Raw genomic sequence first — 19,285 nt, 5'->3', positions numbered from 1 at the left:
TTTATGGTTAAAGAGAAGATTTCAGCCTGTTTCTCGTTAGTGCCCAGACATTGTTTGGAGGCAATTCTTTTAAGCTGGAGGTTGCCTACCTGATAAATGTTTGGTTCCAGCTTGGCAGGAGGAGGTGGTGCCCCACCAGAACATCAGCTGTTTTGGGGAAACTTTGGCCCTTCTAACATTTTTTATGTGTACAGTGAAGATCTGATCTGTAGCATTTACCCTTTTGTCTTCTAAGTATAACTATCAAGTAACATCCAGAAGCTATAATTGCAATCTAGTTAGAATTATGAAATAAAACCTACTTCGTGAGGAACACCTACTTGTTCTGTCTTTTACAGTACAGCAATAATGTTTAAGATCTCCTGTGCCTACTCATAACTTGATATCCAACGTAACTAAAATGGTATAGACCTCATCAACCAAAGTGGCATTCCCTTCAGAATAAGAAAGTCCTAGATCTCAGCACTGGTGAATATAATAAAGAGAAAGACAGTCTTTTCTCTTTGACAGAAGCAAGCTGTCACAGTAGCAGTGAAAGGAGATACGGAAGAAAAAAAAATTTCAAAATATTCTTAGACACATTCAGACAACATGTAAATAGAATAATAAATCGGGCAAGAAAGATCTGTTTATTTTTCACACAAAAGGGCTAAGAAGTTGTTTGTTTGGTGGGGTTTTTTCCATTTTAAAGCTTGAATTTCTTTTTCTTCCACCTGAAGTCTGCACAGTATTCCACAGAGCAGCTGTCCGCAGCAAGAAACTCATCATTCACTCTCTGATCAGCACATACAGTAAGTGACATGAAACTCTGCTTAATTCTCTTGTGTCTTCATGAAATAATTTCTTCACCAACTAAAGAAATCTGCTGTTTACCATAATCTCAATTTAACACCTTCTCTCACTGTTCAAAAGTAGCTGTCTGCATTTGAATGGGGTTTGCAAAGCAGAAGTAACTGCCAGGGAAAACTAAACAAGTCTTGTCTCTTCCTTGAAAGTTGAAAAAGGCTTTAGTTTTTTATCACAGTGACAGGTTACACGGTAAATAAAGTTTGAGATCTTTGCTTTGACCATTTAATACAAGAATTGGTAAGAAGTGAACAAAGCTGAAGGGTGCAAAACTTGGACTAAACCCAAATTGCACATTAAGATGGTTGTTGGAAGGCAAGTGGCACATGGACATGGCACATGGACATAGTAACTCAGCGGGCTTCAGTACAGTGTGACGGATTGGGGATGCCACTCCCAATCTACAGAGGAAACCCCTTGAAACTAATGACTTTTAGTTAATCAGCACTGTAGAAAAGAGGCCTTGGGAAGCATTTAACTTCTTAGAAACTAATTTATTTATCTTGCATTATGTAGAAAACAGTTAGGATCTCAGCCCCATCAAAGCTGAGACGGGGTCCCACCTTACCTTGCATTACCATGTACAGCAGAGGATTGCTTAGAAAAGATTTCCTCATTTGGATTGGAATCAGATATAATGTCTTTTAATCAGCAATCAGAACAAAGGCCCTGATAGTATTGCAAGATTAGCTAAATTTCTACAGGTATGTTCTGAAGTTAAGATGAAATTGCATCGAAATGAGACATGAGCGATATGAAATGTTCCACAGGAGTTCAAAGCCCGTGACTGCAGCTTTGCTCCTCAGAAGGCTGTACGAGCCCTGTAAGCACTTACCTGGGAACCAGGGGCTCCTCTTGAGGGAAACCTCCACAGCTCTCTTCCCCTGACTCATAAGGCTATGATTTGAGGAAATTCACATTTAAAAATCTAGAAATACAGTGCACAATGGTTTCATGTCATAGCTGGATTGAAGTAAGAAAAAGCATTGTGTTGAAGGGTACAAATTCCTTTTTGTCTTTTGTGTTTATATCACTGTGTTGATTTACTGCAGGTAAAAAAAGAAAATGGTGATGTAAAATCCTTCTGTAATTTTTCTGAAACAGGATGAGTTTTCACATCATGTGAGTAGCATTGTACTGCTAAATGCAAAATGCTTAGAGGAAACTAACCTAAGTTGAAGGAATATTCCATAAAAGAGTCGGTACTTGCCTCAATAAGATATTTTTAGCATTTTTGGATTTTGATATATCTGTCCTTTTTTTCCCAAGAGAACAGGAAAGCTACTTCTCACCAATTCTTTCATATTAAGTTGTTTATTGCAGAGCATTGCATTAGGTCATGTTGCGTTTGATCTGCTGGAAAATGAATCATCTATATGTTTCATTTGCTGCCTCTCTTTGGTCAGGTGAATGTTACTTTCTTACCAGTATCCACCTATACAGCAGGGTTAAAAGCATTCAGATAAGCCAGGTATGTACCTAATCAGAATGCTCTTGCCTGGGCAGAGCTTTTGATGCTAGAAGTAATGCTTTTTAAAGCATATTGACATACACATTAAATGAAAAACACACATAGTATTGAAATGCTCTGTTCCCCTAGAAAAAAAAGAGAATAAGTCTTAATTTTCCTTTGGGGCAAAGCTTTAATAGAATAGCTGCTAGTTCATAGTCTTCCAGTTATTGTTTAAACCCCAAAAGATACTTAAAGCTTTGAGTGTTTGTACCAAGAAAAGAAAAATATGAATTCATTCTCAAGCTCACATTTGGCAGCTAATAAAGTTATTCTGATTTCTATTACATTTCTTGCCCACCAGCATTACCACATTGTATTATTTAGCTGAGTGGTTCTAGTGCTTTGAGCCCCTTGTACCTTATGGAAATTGGGAAGGAAAATCAAAGGTCACAAGGAACATGGAAAAAGTTAATTAAATAACTGCAACAAGGAAAACAGAAAAAAAAGAAATGGAACAGGGAATATGAACAAAAACTAACAAAGTGGTGCTCTGCCAATATTTTTAGTACTGTCATTTAGGTATGTCTATGTGGCTGAGTAATTTTCCTTGGTAATTTTTTTGTTTTGTTGTTTTTACAGATTTTAGTAAGATGATTTCTGAATTTTTCTCAGATTCTCTCTGTTCCATTTAAGATGTAAAACATTTATCAGGTTGCCAATATTTATCCTCGGTGATTCAAGAACTTCTGTGTTTTCTTAGAGAGCCAGCCAACTTCTCCTGTGATATCAACTCAGAATTAAATCTCATTTCCTTCTCTCATGGCAACCTGTGATCTTCAGTTGAATTTTCAGTTCTACGTTCCCCAGTACACTTGAGTTGCAATATCCCAGGGTCTGAGTGGACTCACACTCTGTCAGGATTATTTTACTGTGTCATGCAATGTGCACACACACGCCAAGCTGGGCAGAAGGGAGGAAAGCACACAGCCATTATTTTAGCAGCTTCTGTCTCCTCCCTGACTGAATTGGAAATTAATATGTGATGAAATTACGCATGTCACCTGTAATTTGTAATGTGGTCAAATACGGGTGCAGAGTGCAGGTAAATAAATGGCAGATTACTTACACCTGCAATTCTGCGAATCTTAGGATGCTATCAAGTTTGTATTTTTATCTGCAGCTGTCATCTGCTGCAAAAAAATCTGGATTTTAGAAGGTCAGACTCTCAGCCAACCTGGGTGTACAACAGATGCTACAGACTCTTCATAGTTACCCAGTTTGAAAACTAAAGGTGAGTATAGCATGCATAAATACATTTGTTCTATGTATCAGTCTTCCTAAACAGTTTGCAAACTGTCCTTAAAGCAAAACGTTTTGGTGGCCATAAGCATCAATAATTTTGTCCATTTGTTTTGGTTGTATTGAAGAATTCAGGGAAAGGTACAATTTTTTGTAATGTCCTTGTTCATTATATGACTAGGCTTTAGATAAATTGTTATGTTTGGGCTCTGTATTTGATTTCTAAATTTCAAATATGAGGTTATGCACATATGTAGCTTATGAGAAGAGCCATACTGATGACAGAGGGATTGATCTCCTTTGTGGAGCACATACAGCATTTTGCCTTGTTCCCTTGTCAATGAGCTTCAGTCTCAATACACTCTCACCATTGAGAGTCCCAGTTTGTTTCCTACATCCTCGTCTCCTTAGAGTCTGAGCTGCGTAGGGCAGCAAGGGTTCCAGTTAGTTCTAGCTGACGATTGAGGGGGGAAACCTGCAAAATAAGCAAAGTAACTTATTCATGTGGACAACTAAAATTTTGTCTTGGGGACTTTCAAGGCCTTTGGAATCTCCTTCTGCAAATAAACCTCCCTCATTTTCAGCTTCATTGAAAAATGCAGTAAAACCAGGCTTTAATGGGAGGAATGACACATTATGGTGCACATTTCATGGCCTTAAATTAAAATCTTTTTTTTTTCAAGGAGAAAATTAAATGCTGTTTCAGATTTCTTGTTACTGTTGACCCTTTAGCACTGTACTGAGCTCCTGCCACCTACCAACATGCTTGCCAGGCAGTCTATACAAATATTATTATTACTTAAATAGAGTCTGAATCATTACCTTGTGTTTTCACTTTGTAGTGAAGTGATTTAAATATAGTTTTCTTATGCTGGGATCCTTTGACAAATGCATAAATAGTTAGCGCATTGTTAGCAACAGCGAAAAGGAAATGGATGCCTGGCAGGAGGAAGAGCAAATAATTTTCTCATGCTTGCTGTGCTCTTTCTGTAGTGTAAATCAACTCTTCTCTTCTGAAAGTAAAAACTTATCCCAAGATGGCAACAAAGGTAAAGTAATTAGGAAAGGAAATGTAATTCCTCCCTGCTGCTCCTCCCTCTCACACATTAGTAAATGAAAGCTATTTAAAGGTACAACCTGGAGTAGACTAATTGGAGATGAGTCATTTGGGACCTGATCCTGGAAATGCTTACTCAAATGAGTAGCCCTTTGATTGTTTGCCTGGGTCAATGTTGAGTGCATGTGCCTGCCTCAGGATCAGGGAGGAGAGGGGTCAGTCCTGCAGGGTCCTGAGCAGACCTCTCCAGAACTGAAAGGCTTCGGAACTGGCCAGTTGGCCCCAGTGGGAAGATGCCGGTGTTTAGAGTTTTTTTTTATTGGATCACAGCCAGTTTGATCAGTGTCTTCCAGTACTAAACCCTGAATGCTTAACTTTAAATAGAATAGAAACATTACGAGGCTACTTTGATTAATTAATCTTATTTGGAAAAAAAAGAAACAACTAGAAAGCCAAAATACACCACAAAACTTTCACACGTTTGCTTGTGCCTCTGGTTCATGTCTGTCATAAAATTAACTACTGTAATATGCTTCTTCCACAATTTAGTTCTCAAATACTTTGCTGTAAAAGAAGCTGTAAAGCTCAAAGGCGTATTTTTTCTTAGTGTTAGCAATTACTATGCCACTAGTCTTTGCATAAATAAGTTGTCTATTTTAAAGCAACTCAAATGGGCTATTTCATTTTATATGACTGTTAATTAAGATGTTGATTAGCCCTGCTATTGAAGCATTGAAACACTTTCTAAAAGAAATGGCCACCGTTTCAATTTTATTTTAATTAGTTAGACTTTGAGGTTATTTACTACAGTGTCAGCTATCAAAATAAAGCTATTTAATTTGATGTTCGGTCCAAGGCAGGTAGCGCACAGAATTCCACATTTGCCTGTAACCACTGCCATTAACTGCAGTATGATTTAAGGTCATTTAGGAGTCATCAACCTCACAGATGGTAAAATGCAAAGTATCTAAAAGGGAAAACAACAATTGTTGTCTTGTCAAATAAAATCCGAACATTGTATTTTTTGTGAACACCCACTAGCTTCCAGCAATTTTATACAGAATGTGTTTCCCTTTGGGCGGAGAGTGTTAGGTCTTCCCTTTTATGTATCCTTCCATTGAGACATGTTAAGCCCCTCGGGAGGTGAAACCCACCCAGATACTTGTGATTTTAAAACTTCATTTGCGTCACTTGCAACAGAGATGGATCATTATTCTGGGATAAAATCACATCCTGCACAGTGAAAATAACAGGCATTTGACCTGAAAAGGGAAAGAGGAAAAAAAAAAGCCCAACAATTTTAAAGTGTTAAAAGAAACAGACAGTGCTAAAGCTGCTTCAGGAAACAAATTCTCCCTGTAATGCAGTGTAATTACAATCTTTTCTAAGCTAAGTATAGTACCCTAGAGATTACTATAAGTAACTTATAATAGAATTTTTATTAGTGGCAGTAATTTTTTATGATAATTAGCGTAATCTGCAGCCAATAAAATCCGAAGATATATAGTTATCTCTTTTACACCAGAAAACTATTCTTCAGACAGCTGAAACATTAAGAAAGAAAAATGTATTATTTTATGATTGTTATATACCTTTATGTTCTGATTATTTGGTATTTTTTATTAGCTTTTTCCATTTAATGGTGAAAAATGTGAGGCATACTCAAGAGCCAGTACAAAGCAGCCAGTTTGGGGTAAGCAGTTGGCATTTAGTTTCTTTGGCAATCTTTATTCCATCTGATCTGAAACCTCAACCTTTGTGGACATTACCAAGTTTTAGGTACTTCTAATGACAGGTTACTCTTGCATCAGCCTTGTGCTCACAGTGAGATTGCCTTTCCTTTTTGACTAGAGTGAGAGCCATAATGGTTGAAAACAAGAGGTTTTAACAGTAACGCTGTCCTTGGCCGTGGCACGCAGTGTGTGTATCTTTGGGACTCTGTCATGTTGCTCCACAAGAAGGTCTTGCGGCTCAACCCTTCTCAAAAGCTCTGAAACCAACCACAGGAACGCACGTGCAAAATTACTCTTTAATAGTGGAGTTGTGATCCCACATAATAGGACTGCTTGCTGGGAAGTCGCTGGGCTTTGATCTACTCAGATTTGGAGAGGCATTTTGGCTGCATGGATCAGCTACTACCGCTAAGCCAGTGGATTTGCTGGAACTGGAAATACAAAAGAAGAGAATGGCTCCAAATAAACCTATGGAAGGACTAAGTGCAATTCTGCTGTAAGTGTTCAGGATCACACTTTAAATTTCTAGTTTGCTTCCCAGTATATCCTGCTGGCACCAGTAAGCTAAAGCTTGCTCATAAAAAGGAAGACAAAAACGGAAGGCAAAACATAAGTCTTCAGTTTATCATATTTGCAAAAATAGCAATTGTATTGAAAAATGGACCATTAAGCATAACCATTTTGATATAGAGTGAAGACAGAGTCTACAGTGATACCCAGCTTAGTTGGAGAGGTTTAATTTCACTTCTCAAAGGAATAAAGATGAGAGACTACCTAATCCATACAGATTTCAGATGGAAGGAGACTATTGTTTCATACGTTACGTGTGGCCCCATACACTGCTATTTTCTTTTCTTAGTTAGGGGCACAGTAACCCCTAAAGTATTATTGTAAGTAATTGGCAGCATTTACAGGATAAAAGCAAAAAATTCAGGATATGTGACCGAAGAGGAACCAAAGAAGGTTTTCATATTTTTTCCCCAGACTTATGACCTCATACTCAAAAGTTACTCCAGGAACTTAAGAGGCTGGTGGAATCAAGTTTGTGTGTTCTGCAGGATGAGCAGTATTAAATCTGCTTTGAAGAAAGAATCACTCAAATTTGCTGTGGAACACAATGTCATACTCCTCCAGGCTACATGAATGAGATGGACCTCTCACATAGGCTGTGCAGTTGTTGAAGCTGGAATCATATATGCCTAGAATTTCTTGGGCTTGGACTTCACTCAAGGGTGTCTGAATATATGTAGAGGCTATGAAGTGAGCCTGCTGGCTTCCACTCAGGAAATGGCATAAATTCTTTTGGACCTTTTGAAAATTATTCCTGCAGAAGGTCAGAGGACGTTGCATTCTCCTAGGTTTTTTAAGACTTGATTTGTCCTAATTTAGGAAAGAAAAGGTGAAAAGAAAAGAGGAAAATATTATGGTCTCACTTCCTAGAGGTGCTAAAATGAGATCAGTACTCCCAGCAACTGTACAGATATTCATAATCCAGTCTGCCTCTCTTCTATGCCTTGATGAGCAGTGACTCAACAATACTGACACATGACATATTGTCTCTAGCATGTGACAGTGTCTATTGAGATGCATGAGGTAGATGAAGCTCCACAGAAGTCTGTCCATGTTCTGCAAATATGGACAGACATCGCTTCTTGCAGTTACTCATGATTCGTAATTTGAAAGTTGCCCAGTGATCATAACTAATGCAGACATAGGGCGTATTTAGCTGGCTTATGTTTAAGGGTCTATTCATAGACCTGTTTAGACAGTCTCTGAACAAAGGTGTGTCCCTCTAAAAACTTTGGTATTGGTTTGGTGCCTTGTAAAGGTGTTCTCACAACGTCTTCTCTGGAAACTGGCTGACTGTAAATAAGCAGTTGCTTCCTTATGGTCCAAGAAACCCTCACTTTGTGATGCAAATGGCAAGAGTCTTGCCTTGCCTCTGTTTTCCCCCATTGGTCTTTGGCAAAGATAGTACTGTGCAGGCCTTCAGGTAGGGTCAAGTTCTGCTCAGCCTGAAAGCACTCAGGCTGCAAAAATGGCACCCTGGCAGTGGAGCTTCTGAAAGTGGATAAAGCATCAAGTTTCCATACTGATTCTGCTGGATTCCTGTGTGCCAGCACATAGAGACTGTTGACCGTGAGTTTTCTCTGACACTCTTGTGAACCCTCACAAGGACAGATGGATTTGCTCTTGAATGGCTCCATTCTTTTCTTTTTGTGAATAGAGTAGGCAATGGTTAATTTGCCCTGACTGCTGTCATGCACCACAGGCTTCTGCTTTGTCACCCCTCCTGCTGACCATGGCCTCAAGGCCAAGAGGTCTCATATTCTGAAAACATGGGTACTTACTGTATGTGTCCAGCTTTTTTGGGGGAGAAAGGGTATTGCATCTGAGTACAGATGATGTGCTTCCCCTTGCTGTGCTTCAAACCTGAGATTAAATAAAACGTTTCCAGCAAGCTGATTTAGTAGAAGCAACTGATGGGAGCTAGAGAAAGGAAATTTCTGTTTCACCTACACCAAAGAATCTTACCCAAAGCCATGTTACCAAAACTGATCAGCCTTGGGGTTTGCAATATTTGGAATTTGAGTATGAGTCATTATACAATTATTCATGAGTTTATTAATTTTTGAGTTGAATTAATGAAATGCACTGTACCTAAAGAAGTGGCTGAAGAATATCTTAAAACTTGGATCACAGGGCAGTTCTTTCTCACTTGGTCTCTTCAGGGTTTGCTTTGCTTGCAGGCTGCTCTCAAAGTTCTCAAACTGTGCAATATCTGTCTGTGCATTTCCAGGTACTAATAAAAATTAAGTTTTCAGCTATCAGCCCCAATAATACAGCCTTCCTCATTCATTCCTCCTCACATCTCTGCAGATTGGATCAGCTAGTATTCTTAATTTCTCATTATTTTATTAAAGGTTTCTCTTCTTTTACTGTTCTCAAATCTCTGTATATTCTTCCATCAGCTTGCCAACTTTTGACTTATATAGCAGAGCTGTTTTCTGGGACTAGTTTCTAAGGGCTGGCATCTCTGAAGGGTTTTAGGCAAAAAGGGTTCTATTTTCAGTTTTGGAGTCTGTGAATACCTTATTAACAGACACTGGATTATGTGGTATTTTTTCAAGAGGTTAGAACAGGTGCATAGCACACTCTCAGATAAATAAAGCTTAAATTGTAATTTCCACCACAGACAGATCAATCTGTGTAATTTAAGTGACTGAACTTTTATAGCTGGTGTATGAGAAAAATACCACAGATATCTATTTAGAATAGCAACAGTAAATTGATAGTGTAATTTGTGCTGTGAAAACTGGCCAATGTATTCAATTATATATAAAAAAACAGTCCTTTGAACAGCACTTTTGGGTTGTGCTCTAAAATTTTTTTTTTTTAAATCCAAACATTTAGATCTTTGAAGATGCCCCTAAATGTGACTGGGGTTGTCAGGGGTTGCTTTCCTTGCTTCTCTAGGAATTTGGTATGTGCCATAACATCACATCTGGTAAAGGTTTAGCTGAAAAAATATTTGTTTCTAAATTCAAATCTTAATTTTTGGTTTCCAGTTAAAATATATATATCCTATGCCTCATGGTGTTCATCCATTCAAGCACCCGCTAGGTAACAAATCATACTGCTTGCCTCTTGAGATGAAAATCAGACAAATACCCTGTTCTATGTACAACACTACCTAGAAACCACAACACAAGTGATAAATAGTAGTAGGCTGGTAGCAGAGGGAGGTTTTTGAAAGAAAAATTATACTAAAACTGTGTAAGATTGGTGACATCTTTATCAAGAATGTGAATTATCTATTCCCACTAGAAATTCATTGGTAAGTAGACCCTGAGGAGAAGACAAAATCTGCTGCCGAAAGCAGAGTCTGTAGCCCCAGCTGAGGAATCCGGGTCACATCTGACACCAACTGAAATCCACATTCATGAATCCAGTGAACATTAGGTTGGATTCTTAATCACCATTAAAATGGTTTAATTCAGTGTGTCATCTTTAGGGAAAGGAAAAAAAATCTTAGATGGAAACAGAGACAAATGACTCTCCCTTCTCTTTAGGTAACGTCAAACACAGGAGAAGCTCCCCTGTACTGCACTGGAGTCCAACAGGTAATAACAGTTGCCTTGGCCTCACTAGTAAACACCTAGAAGGTAATGCAGTTTCAGTGACTATAAGTTCAGTGCTGAGTGCAACCAACATAAACCACTATAAATTAATCATTTTAGAATCAAATTTGATCTAACACAACTTTATTTTGATTTTAAAGAATTAAAATCAGAGCCTACTAGATGTTTTCTGAAAAAGAAAATTGCATGAGTGAAGTGTTTTCTTTTTCACATGATTGTCAATGTTTTTATTTGCCATTGCAGAATGTTTCTCCTTCTTTCTCCACTGTTCCTGTTCTTCACTTTTGGAACAGGCAGAAGACAAACCACATTTTTTCTTGTTAGGATTTCTTGCTTTTGTTCAGCATTTTTTCCATCTTCCCTACAATACCATTCAAAACATTAATGAAATGTTTTTGCAGTGGAGCTCTATTCAGAAAAAAAGTGTCAAGAATTCTAAAAATAAGAGTTCAGTTACTATTTTTGATGTTAGAAACTGGGCTAATTTGGCAAATAGGATGCAGTATAAGCTTATGGTTTCAGCACAATGGGGAAGTTATCAATAGAATAATGGATGGCAAACAAGAAATCTTGCATGTGTGCTTTTCTCTGGGTGGTTTCCAGATTTCACAGACTGAGTGTAACACTGTGTTTCTGTCTTGTGGGAGGAAAGACTAGCTCGAGGCCACAGCCAAACTCCTTATGAAAAGAAAAAGGAAGGCTGCTCCCTTAATAGGGTGTGAAATACTGACCTGCTAGAATAGCTGTTTTAAGTAGCTTTTCGGTTTTGTTCAGCTGCTGTAAGGAAAGTGTAATTGTGCTGCCCAGTTCTGTTTGAACAAGTGAGTTGTGCACTTCACTGGAGGAATGTATGGAGTGTGTTGAAAGGACAGATAGGGAAGTGTGGCCAGGAATGTGATAGAGTGGATATAAAATGAGTGAAGACAAGTGTCCTCATGCTGGCCGTGGTGGTGACGTGCATTATCTCGCCATGTTATCATGAGATAGATGTTTGCATTCCCATGGGTCAGTGCAAGTTGTCACAATTTCAACTTCCAGCTTTTTCTTATGGAAATAACATCACGAGGAAAAGAAACACGAAAAATCCTCTGCTTTCTTGCACCTCCACATGTGATGTTACAATCCTGAATGCTCTCTAAAGGACTTAGGGTACAGTGTGAAAGTATGAAAATTGTTTTTTCAATGGTCCTTTAGTTCTATTTATAGCCACAAAGTTGATTAAAAAGTTTTATTTCAGTCCTCCTTTTCCAAGTCATTTAATATGTTTGCTAGTGAGACACTTAGCATGGGGGAACCAGATACAGAGAGATATTTTTTTCTTTAACCTTACTTTCATTTAAAAAAAAAATTGTTTTGGTGGAGTTCTGAGCAGTAAAGTTTTGATGCATGTGTTGAACGCTGCCTCTCTGGAAAGACATTGCTATCCTAGAATGGCAAGTAGCTCAAAACGTGGCACTTTCCATCCCAGCCCAACCATTTGATGACAGTTTTTTTGCTAGAGCACTTAACAGGCTTTATCATTCCACTGTGAAACTAAAACAAACAGCAGAACTTCTCCAAAGGTTTTACAAAATGCAGTGTGGCAGTTGCCATTGTTTCTGATATGCTTATCAGTTATTAGTATTAATTAAAGGATCCCTTTAGATCTGTCCTTCAGATCCATAACAGGCAATAAGAAAAGGAATGTGTGGCTTGGATTCTTGATTCCAGTATTTACTGTATGCTATATCTGTTCCTGGGTGTGGGAATATATCATCTGATAAGGTGAAACACTATGTATACACTAGTAATTAGTCATAATTTCATCTAATTATTATAGCAATTTCTCTGGTAGCTATGTTCCCATTTTATGAAGCCAAATTTGTGATTTTTAATTAATATACAATTAGTCCACTGAAGTATGTTACATACTTTTTTTTTACCTCGGCTTCTTTGAGCTATGTTGTACATGCTTGTTCCACAAAGACAGTAAGAAAAGTAATTAATCTCCAAAGTTACATATTTGTCAAAGAAAATTATTTATGTGGCAACCTTTTTTTTTTAAGGTATCAAGCATTCCAGTGTTTCTATCTTTGTTTTTGTTTTGTTTTGTCTTTTTTTTTTTACTTTAACTGTATATTTTCCTCTGTTGGCCTGTAAATATAGTGCTCAGAAAAATGAGGGGCAAACAGCACTACCTGCACTCCCTCGAGTCAAGTGTACTGAGGGCAGCTTTTCTGTAAGATTTCCTACACACCTGTGTTAATGTTTGAACAAACAGCGCCCATCCTGATTTTTTCAGTTTGGGGTATCTTTCAAGATGGGAATTATTTCTCCTGTTAATCCAATCTGCAGAGTTGTTTTATTGTGTGAATGAAGGGAGAATGCAATACATTTATTTTCACTTACAGCTAAAATCAAGTATGAACTCCAGTCTGGAAATGTAACAGGTTCCTGGAGGCTGGGGGTATCTTGTAGGTGTTCTTGTCCTTTAAGAAAGTCTGGTCTAAAGAAAAGAAAATGTGAAAAATAAGCAGACTTGGATTGCAGTTTTTTTAAAGCAAAAAACTCCAGGACAGAGAAGCAGCACAGAAATGCTGCCAAAATTAACTTTGTGGTTTTCTGAATCTCTTAAAGTTGCAGGCTTAGAATTATCAACCTATAGCCCACCAGTTTCACTGTAAGAAGTGGCTGTCATTTATTTGTGCATAATGATAGCATCATCTCTTCATGCACTGGCAACTGGGACTTACTTTAATTTCCTTTGATATATTTAGCCTAGAGATTCTTAGATTAAATAAACATAAACAATCCAAATGGCTTTAAACTAATTCCCATATAAAACAAGATTTGAAAAATATGCATTGAAAGGTAATGTAAGCATTTTGCTTACGCATTTTTTGTTTTAAAAATGTAATAAATCTTTGCAGTTAAAAAGGAATCTGTGGCTGATACTCAGCATGCCAGATGTTTGGGTACTCCAGTATCATTGTAAAATGAAGGATTTATACAGTGAAAACAGTACAGATGTTTGACAGCCATGCCAACAAGTAAATAAGTGAACCCTGAAAAAAATAGGGTTTTTTCAGTTCCCTCTACACTCCCAGATGGCTTTTCACATCTTGGTATTTATTGAGGTGCCACATAATTTTTCCTGTGAAAAAATAGTATTTACCCACACTTCTTTTACCATGATATTTGAAACAATAGAACATCGTTACTTGCTGTGCTTGGAGTAGGAAATAACTATGACAACTCCAATACCATGGCTTGATTAATATTGGATTCTTAATAACAATGTCTACACATAGATTTTTGGTACCAAGATGAGTCATTTGTGTAGACAGTTGATTCCAGGTGAGCCAATGACTCCATGGCAACTCAGAGAACAGCATCTGCAGAGAAACGAACTGGCATTGCCTCCTTACATGCAGGTAGGGCCTTATTGCTTTGAAGATCTTTAGCTGGGCTGCCTGTGCTGTTTGTCCAGAGCACCACACTGTGATCCAGGCCAAGTCTGGCATTGCCAGAGCCTCACACACAACTTTAAAATAATGTAAGCAAACCACTTCTGAAAGTTAAACTACATGGTAAATATACAGGTATGAATTTTCTGCAGAAGCTGAAATCAAGAGGCTGCTTTGCTCTGGCCCACCTTCTCGTTTGGGCAGCAATATCACAAAGGGGACTGACCATTGGTAGTGAAATTGAGGGGAAGATTCTGTTGAAAGCTCAAGAGGAACTTTGATTAAATGGGGATTTCAAATTTTGGCCCTTATTCCATAAAAATGTGTTTCCACCTCCACACTACAAGAGAGCACAGGAAAGAAAGCATGACAGAGCATGCTTCATTCCAGAAAAAAGCTAAGAGTACTTCACATCACTCCCCTGTGCATCAGATCAGGCTTTCTCTGATTCGTCAGTATCTTAAAAAGAGCCATCAAAACTGTGTGTTATGCATGGATATGAAAAATCATGTGATCATGTTTTGTTTTGTCTCTGAAAGGCACAGTCCAGTGCTCTCAGCCCTAGTGCCCAACCCTGCCAGCATCCTCTGGAATGACGTTCATTCAGGGCAGTAAGAGGAGGGGCAGAAAGAAGTTTACTGCAGTGGCCATTTATTTTCTTGAACATAGAGACAAAAAGTCAGATCCAATCTTCAGCAGCTTATCTTTATGGTTTGCATTTTATTGAACCCTATTTTGCTAATTCCTCCTGATTCCTCGTTGGCCATTAGGCATAATGTGTTCTCTTTTGGTGTACTGTTTAATAACATGCTAATTGATCGCTATCACAGCAGAAGAACCAGAGGCCAGTCAGTATTTCAGATGCTAGAAATCCTGAAGCAATGGTCCATCACTAACAGCAGTGTGCTAGAATTATGAATGTTTATGATCTATGCCATTCTCGGTTTCTGAACCACTCGTGCCTGGGGTGAGTATAGGCAAGTTTATGAAGAGATGTTGTTTGAGTGATGGTGGGTGGGGAAGGTGAATGGTACAAGGTTGTACAAGGCTTGTAGCCGCTTTGAAAGCCATTTCATGACAGGTGGTGCTATGGAGGCTCACTGAGTTTGCTTGTATTTGGCACTCTAAAGCTAGCCAGCACCAGGGTAACAACATGTTCAGCTATTTGTAAACCAAGCAGGGGCCTAAAAAACATTCCACTCACAAGGAAAAAATTGATTTAAAGAGGCTTGGAGTGGAGCTTGAGCATCAATGAACACTGAAGAGCCTTCTTAAACTGACACAGTAAATTAGTTCAAAACAGATGACAGCCCTACAGATTACCCACCTCTTAACAAAGGAGGGGCATTCTGGTCCCCTTCACGAAAACATAGATAAAAATTTTGTTCTTCTACTCTAATGAGGCAAGCTCAGATATAAGTCAATAGAGCAATTCATTAACAAATCTAGTGAAATCCCCTGGGTTACCAGTGAGATGACAGTGAAAGTGGATGTGCTGTGAAAACTCTCCTTTGGTAGAGATGTCCATATGCTAAGGGTCAGAGAGCTGAGTGGTTTGCTCTGTTTACTATTCACCATACACATATGGCAGTTAAGGTCACTGTTATCAGACACTTTCTCTGTACACAAAACAAAATTTCCATATGGTCCATGAAAATGGATATGCTTTGCTCCCGTGCAGCTTCCCACGGCTCTCTCTTTGTGCGGCACCGGTTAGAAGTGTAAAAGAAGGGTGCGAGGGGTTACCTCGTCAGTCAATTGCGCTCCCTGCTTTGTGCATCAGTCCAATTTAGGGCAAATCTGCATCACTTTTTTCCCCCTGTCTTTCAGGCACAAATGCTCATGTCAGTCTATTAGAACGTGATAGAAGTACTGATCACTGCCTCTGCATCTAAATCCTTTTGAAACCAGGATGACCTGCTGAAGAGGATTTTGAGTGGAAGGCCCTTCACAAGACTCTTTCAAATCCACATAAATAAAGCCCTTTACTGGCTTAAAATGGCCCCTCAGATTTAGCACTACAGAGCCCCTAAAAAGCACAACACGATTGTCATGGATATTACATGATGGTAACAACAACAGGCCAAGAAGACAAGTCTCCGTGCTGAACAAAACTAGGCCAGACTTTTTCATGATTTGGGATACAGATTGCTGACAGCCCTGTAAATAGGCTGTTTAACCCTTTGAAAGTGAATAAAGAGTGGGAAGACAAATGTTTTCTGATAGACTTTGTGTATGTAATGGGTAAAAAAGTATACTGTAGCATTCTGGGATTTCTGGTGCAAGATTAATATTGAAATATCTGAGTGTAATTACTGTAGACCTTTTGCTCCTGCAAAACCAGCTGAGCTCAGTAACCAATTGCAGGTGAATATCTTCCTGCACAAAGGAGCTGGAGGAAGGGCTTTTACATTTTTATGTTTAGGTGCAACATATGATTCTTCCTCTCTCTTTACTATACTTTGGTGCTTCTGAAAAAAATAGGAATGATGGGCATGTGTAACCAGCTAATGACATAAAAATATAACAAACTGAAAGGCATCTCATTTATCTGCTGTTTCTAGTTTATTAATACATTTTTAAGCACTGTGTCTCTCTAGGAAAGCTGCTTGATAAAAATCAAATTTTAAGAATCAGTATATTACCCAAGTCCTAACACAGCAAAACTGCTGACAAAACCATCTCCTAGAAATTAAGAATTATGTATATTGCCTTCAATTTTACAAAGCTGTTTGTGTTACTTCTTGAATGGCTCCCTTGTTGCACACAATTTCTGAGGCTTGGCAGCCACATGATTTTCATAAATCCAGGTACTACTGTTTCTAACCTCTGACCATGTTTTAACTGTGCAGGGCTGTTTTAATTCATTTAACTCATTTTAATTGTCTTCCAGGGGAAGAGTGCTTTCTTTGGCCAGCTTAACTGGCAGGGAAAGCTGCCTGCTTGAGTACTTGCTGCCATTCAAAGAGACTTCTCATGAAAATGCATGCTTGTCCTCGCAACTCCTTCAGTAACTGTAATATTTCTCCCTTACTGTTTATGTCAGAGAGTCATTACTGGAAGCTGCTGACATTTTTGACATTCAGTAGCATCAGAGCACATTAGGTGGTCCTTAGATAATTTTTAGACAAAATTTACTTGTATCACATACTCAGGCCATTGCAAGCAACAGAAGTAAAACACTTCTGTGCAAAGATAAATCCATCAATGCTCTCATTTATTTTGGACCTTCCTATATTGTTCTATAGCTGAACAATTTTAACCAGGTGATGCATAATGCATAACACTCTTTCTACCCAGACTGTTCATGCTTTGGTTTTGGCTTTTGTAGAAGATCAATCTCTATTAGGAAATCTATTATCATCACTTATGTTTTACTACAATGAAATAAATAGGCAGCTGCAGTTGTTTGGCCTAATAGCTCTTAGTTTGATTGCTAGAAGTAGGAAATCAATGCAGGGTAAAAGGAAGAAACATTTTTAATAACTTACACTCCAGATATGAGATCCCCAAGTTATTACAAATTATAAGGTTAAGACCTCTTGGAAGAATCCTAGCTAGTTAAATATTTAAAACTCCTGGGTGAGAACACATGCACTAATGAGCTTCAGGCTACTAAATATCAGAATCTAGCGGGAGACATCTTGTTTTATATTAGAAAGTATTAGTGAGTATAAGCTGGCCATATGAAGTGTTTAATTAGGAATTATATTGATATGGAGAAAGTGGAGAGGGAGAAACTATTTACCAAATCTACTGTTCGTCAGTGTTAAAAGCTGGATTTGTCTGTGCAGGAAAAGAAACAAATGAAAGCAGCTCTGTATCAAACCAAGGGAAACACGGTATAGTACCCTGACCCTCCCAGCAGCCCTATCCATAGCCTTGGGGGAGCTGCTGGATACCTCAAACTCAATGTGGACAGAGCTTGCTACTGAGATTTTAACATCCATCAGGTAGCAAGCTCCCTTAGACTTTGATCAATTCTGCTAATTTAGTAATAGTTGTTGGGTGAAAACTACGATGCAAATACCAGGCTGATACACATTTTGAAATTCTCCCTCCCCAAACAAGAAGAGGAAGAACTTAATAAATCTTTGAACCTCTTCCCATTTTAAGACCGTAAGAAACCTGTTAATTGTACCTGGCCGTGTTAAGTTCGCTATCTTAAGATGAGTTGAACTGTTGCAATTCAAATGGTAAGAAGTGAAGAAGGGAGTCAAGATTGACAGTAAAAACTGGCTTGACATGATTAAGCACCAAATAATATTATGTCTTGTCACACTAATATTGTGGGAGAAGGCTTGCTGCATTGTGAGCACACATATGTATTTTATGTAAAGTAGCCTCAGTCTGTCTCCTCTCTGAAACAGGGAGTGCGAGTAGGTAAACAGCTCATAGCAACAGATGAAAGGCTGACAAAGTTCAGACTCCCAGTTCAAAGGTTTCAACAGCATGTGAAATGACAATCTCAGGTTATTTGTGTTTCTGAGCTCCTGTGTATATGAATTGTTTGCTCATCTATGGAGGCTCTCCATTATCTTATTCCTGGTTGTGTTCATCAGCTGAGTGAGCTGCCTGGTTGCAGACATATTTCATAAGAAAACTTAGTAAAATTTATTTCACCTGCCTCACAACACCCTGCCTCTGCCCCCTAAGAAGATCAGAAATATTTTGTTTTAATTGATGAGGATAAATTACAGCAATACAAAGCTAACATCCTGCTCCCTCCATGTGCGTCTCCAGCTGCTTGGTCAGCACAGGTCCACCATTCCATTTTTAAATCCAATTATGCTTGTGATAATATTGTCTTGAGCTTACAGTTGCTGACATGGATATTGACAAAGGCTTAGCCAGTATTTTAATAAGAAAACAAAATACAGGAAATACTCTAGAGTTTCCAGGTGGATCATTAGCAAGACGCCTTGGAGGGCTGAGACTGCCAGCCAGCATAGGGAATGCATCACAGTTCGTCATACAACTTAAACTTCTTTTGACATCTAGTTATGTCGAAATGTGACTGATCACCTAGGGGTCCAGGCTCCTGTGAGGGAAAAGTTCACTGACAGACAGCGAACGAGGCTGATCTTAAATGAGAATCAAGAGAAAGCAGCATTCCAGCGTCTGACAGTCTGCAGCTGCTACCTGGGTCTGCCTAACGAAGACGAGCCTGCTCTGCTGAACAGTTATATTAGCATCTGTATGCTTCTGTCTCATTATCACACATCTGCCCACCTTTATTCGAATGAAGCTTCTTCTGATCTGACAGCTCAGGCATTGTCAGTGAATAGATATTATGGGAGCTGGGTACA

At 38.5% G+C, this 19,285-nt stretch overlaps 1 long non-coding RNA gene across 1 annotated transcript; it reads left to right on the top strand.

Annotated features, from left to right (window-relative positions):
* The first annotated feature begins 3,501 nt into the window (after positions 1 to 3,501).
* On the top strand, positions 3,502 to 16,087 carry LOC139677704 (uncharacterized). Its single transcript, XR_011698907.1, has 3 exons — positions 3,502 to 3,590; positions 10,462 to 10,512; positions 15,807 to 16,087. It is a non-coding gene; the product is annotated as an uncharacterized lncRNA (long non-coding RNA).
* Positions 16,088 to 19,285: the final 3,198 nt, after the last annotated feature.

Source organism: Pithys albifrons, chromosome 12, assembly GCF_047495875.1.
Source record: "Pithys albifrons albifrons isolate INPA30051 chromosome 12, PitAlb_v1, whole genome shotgun sequence".
In the NCBI taxonomy this organism is placed as follows: domain Eukaryota; kingdom Metazoa; phylum Chordata; class Aves; order Passeriformes; family Thamnophilidae; genus Pithys; species Pithys albifrons.
This window is presented reverse-complemented; position numbering and strand designations above follow the sequence as displayed.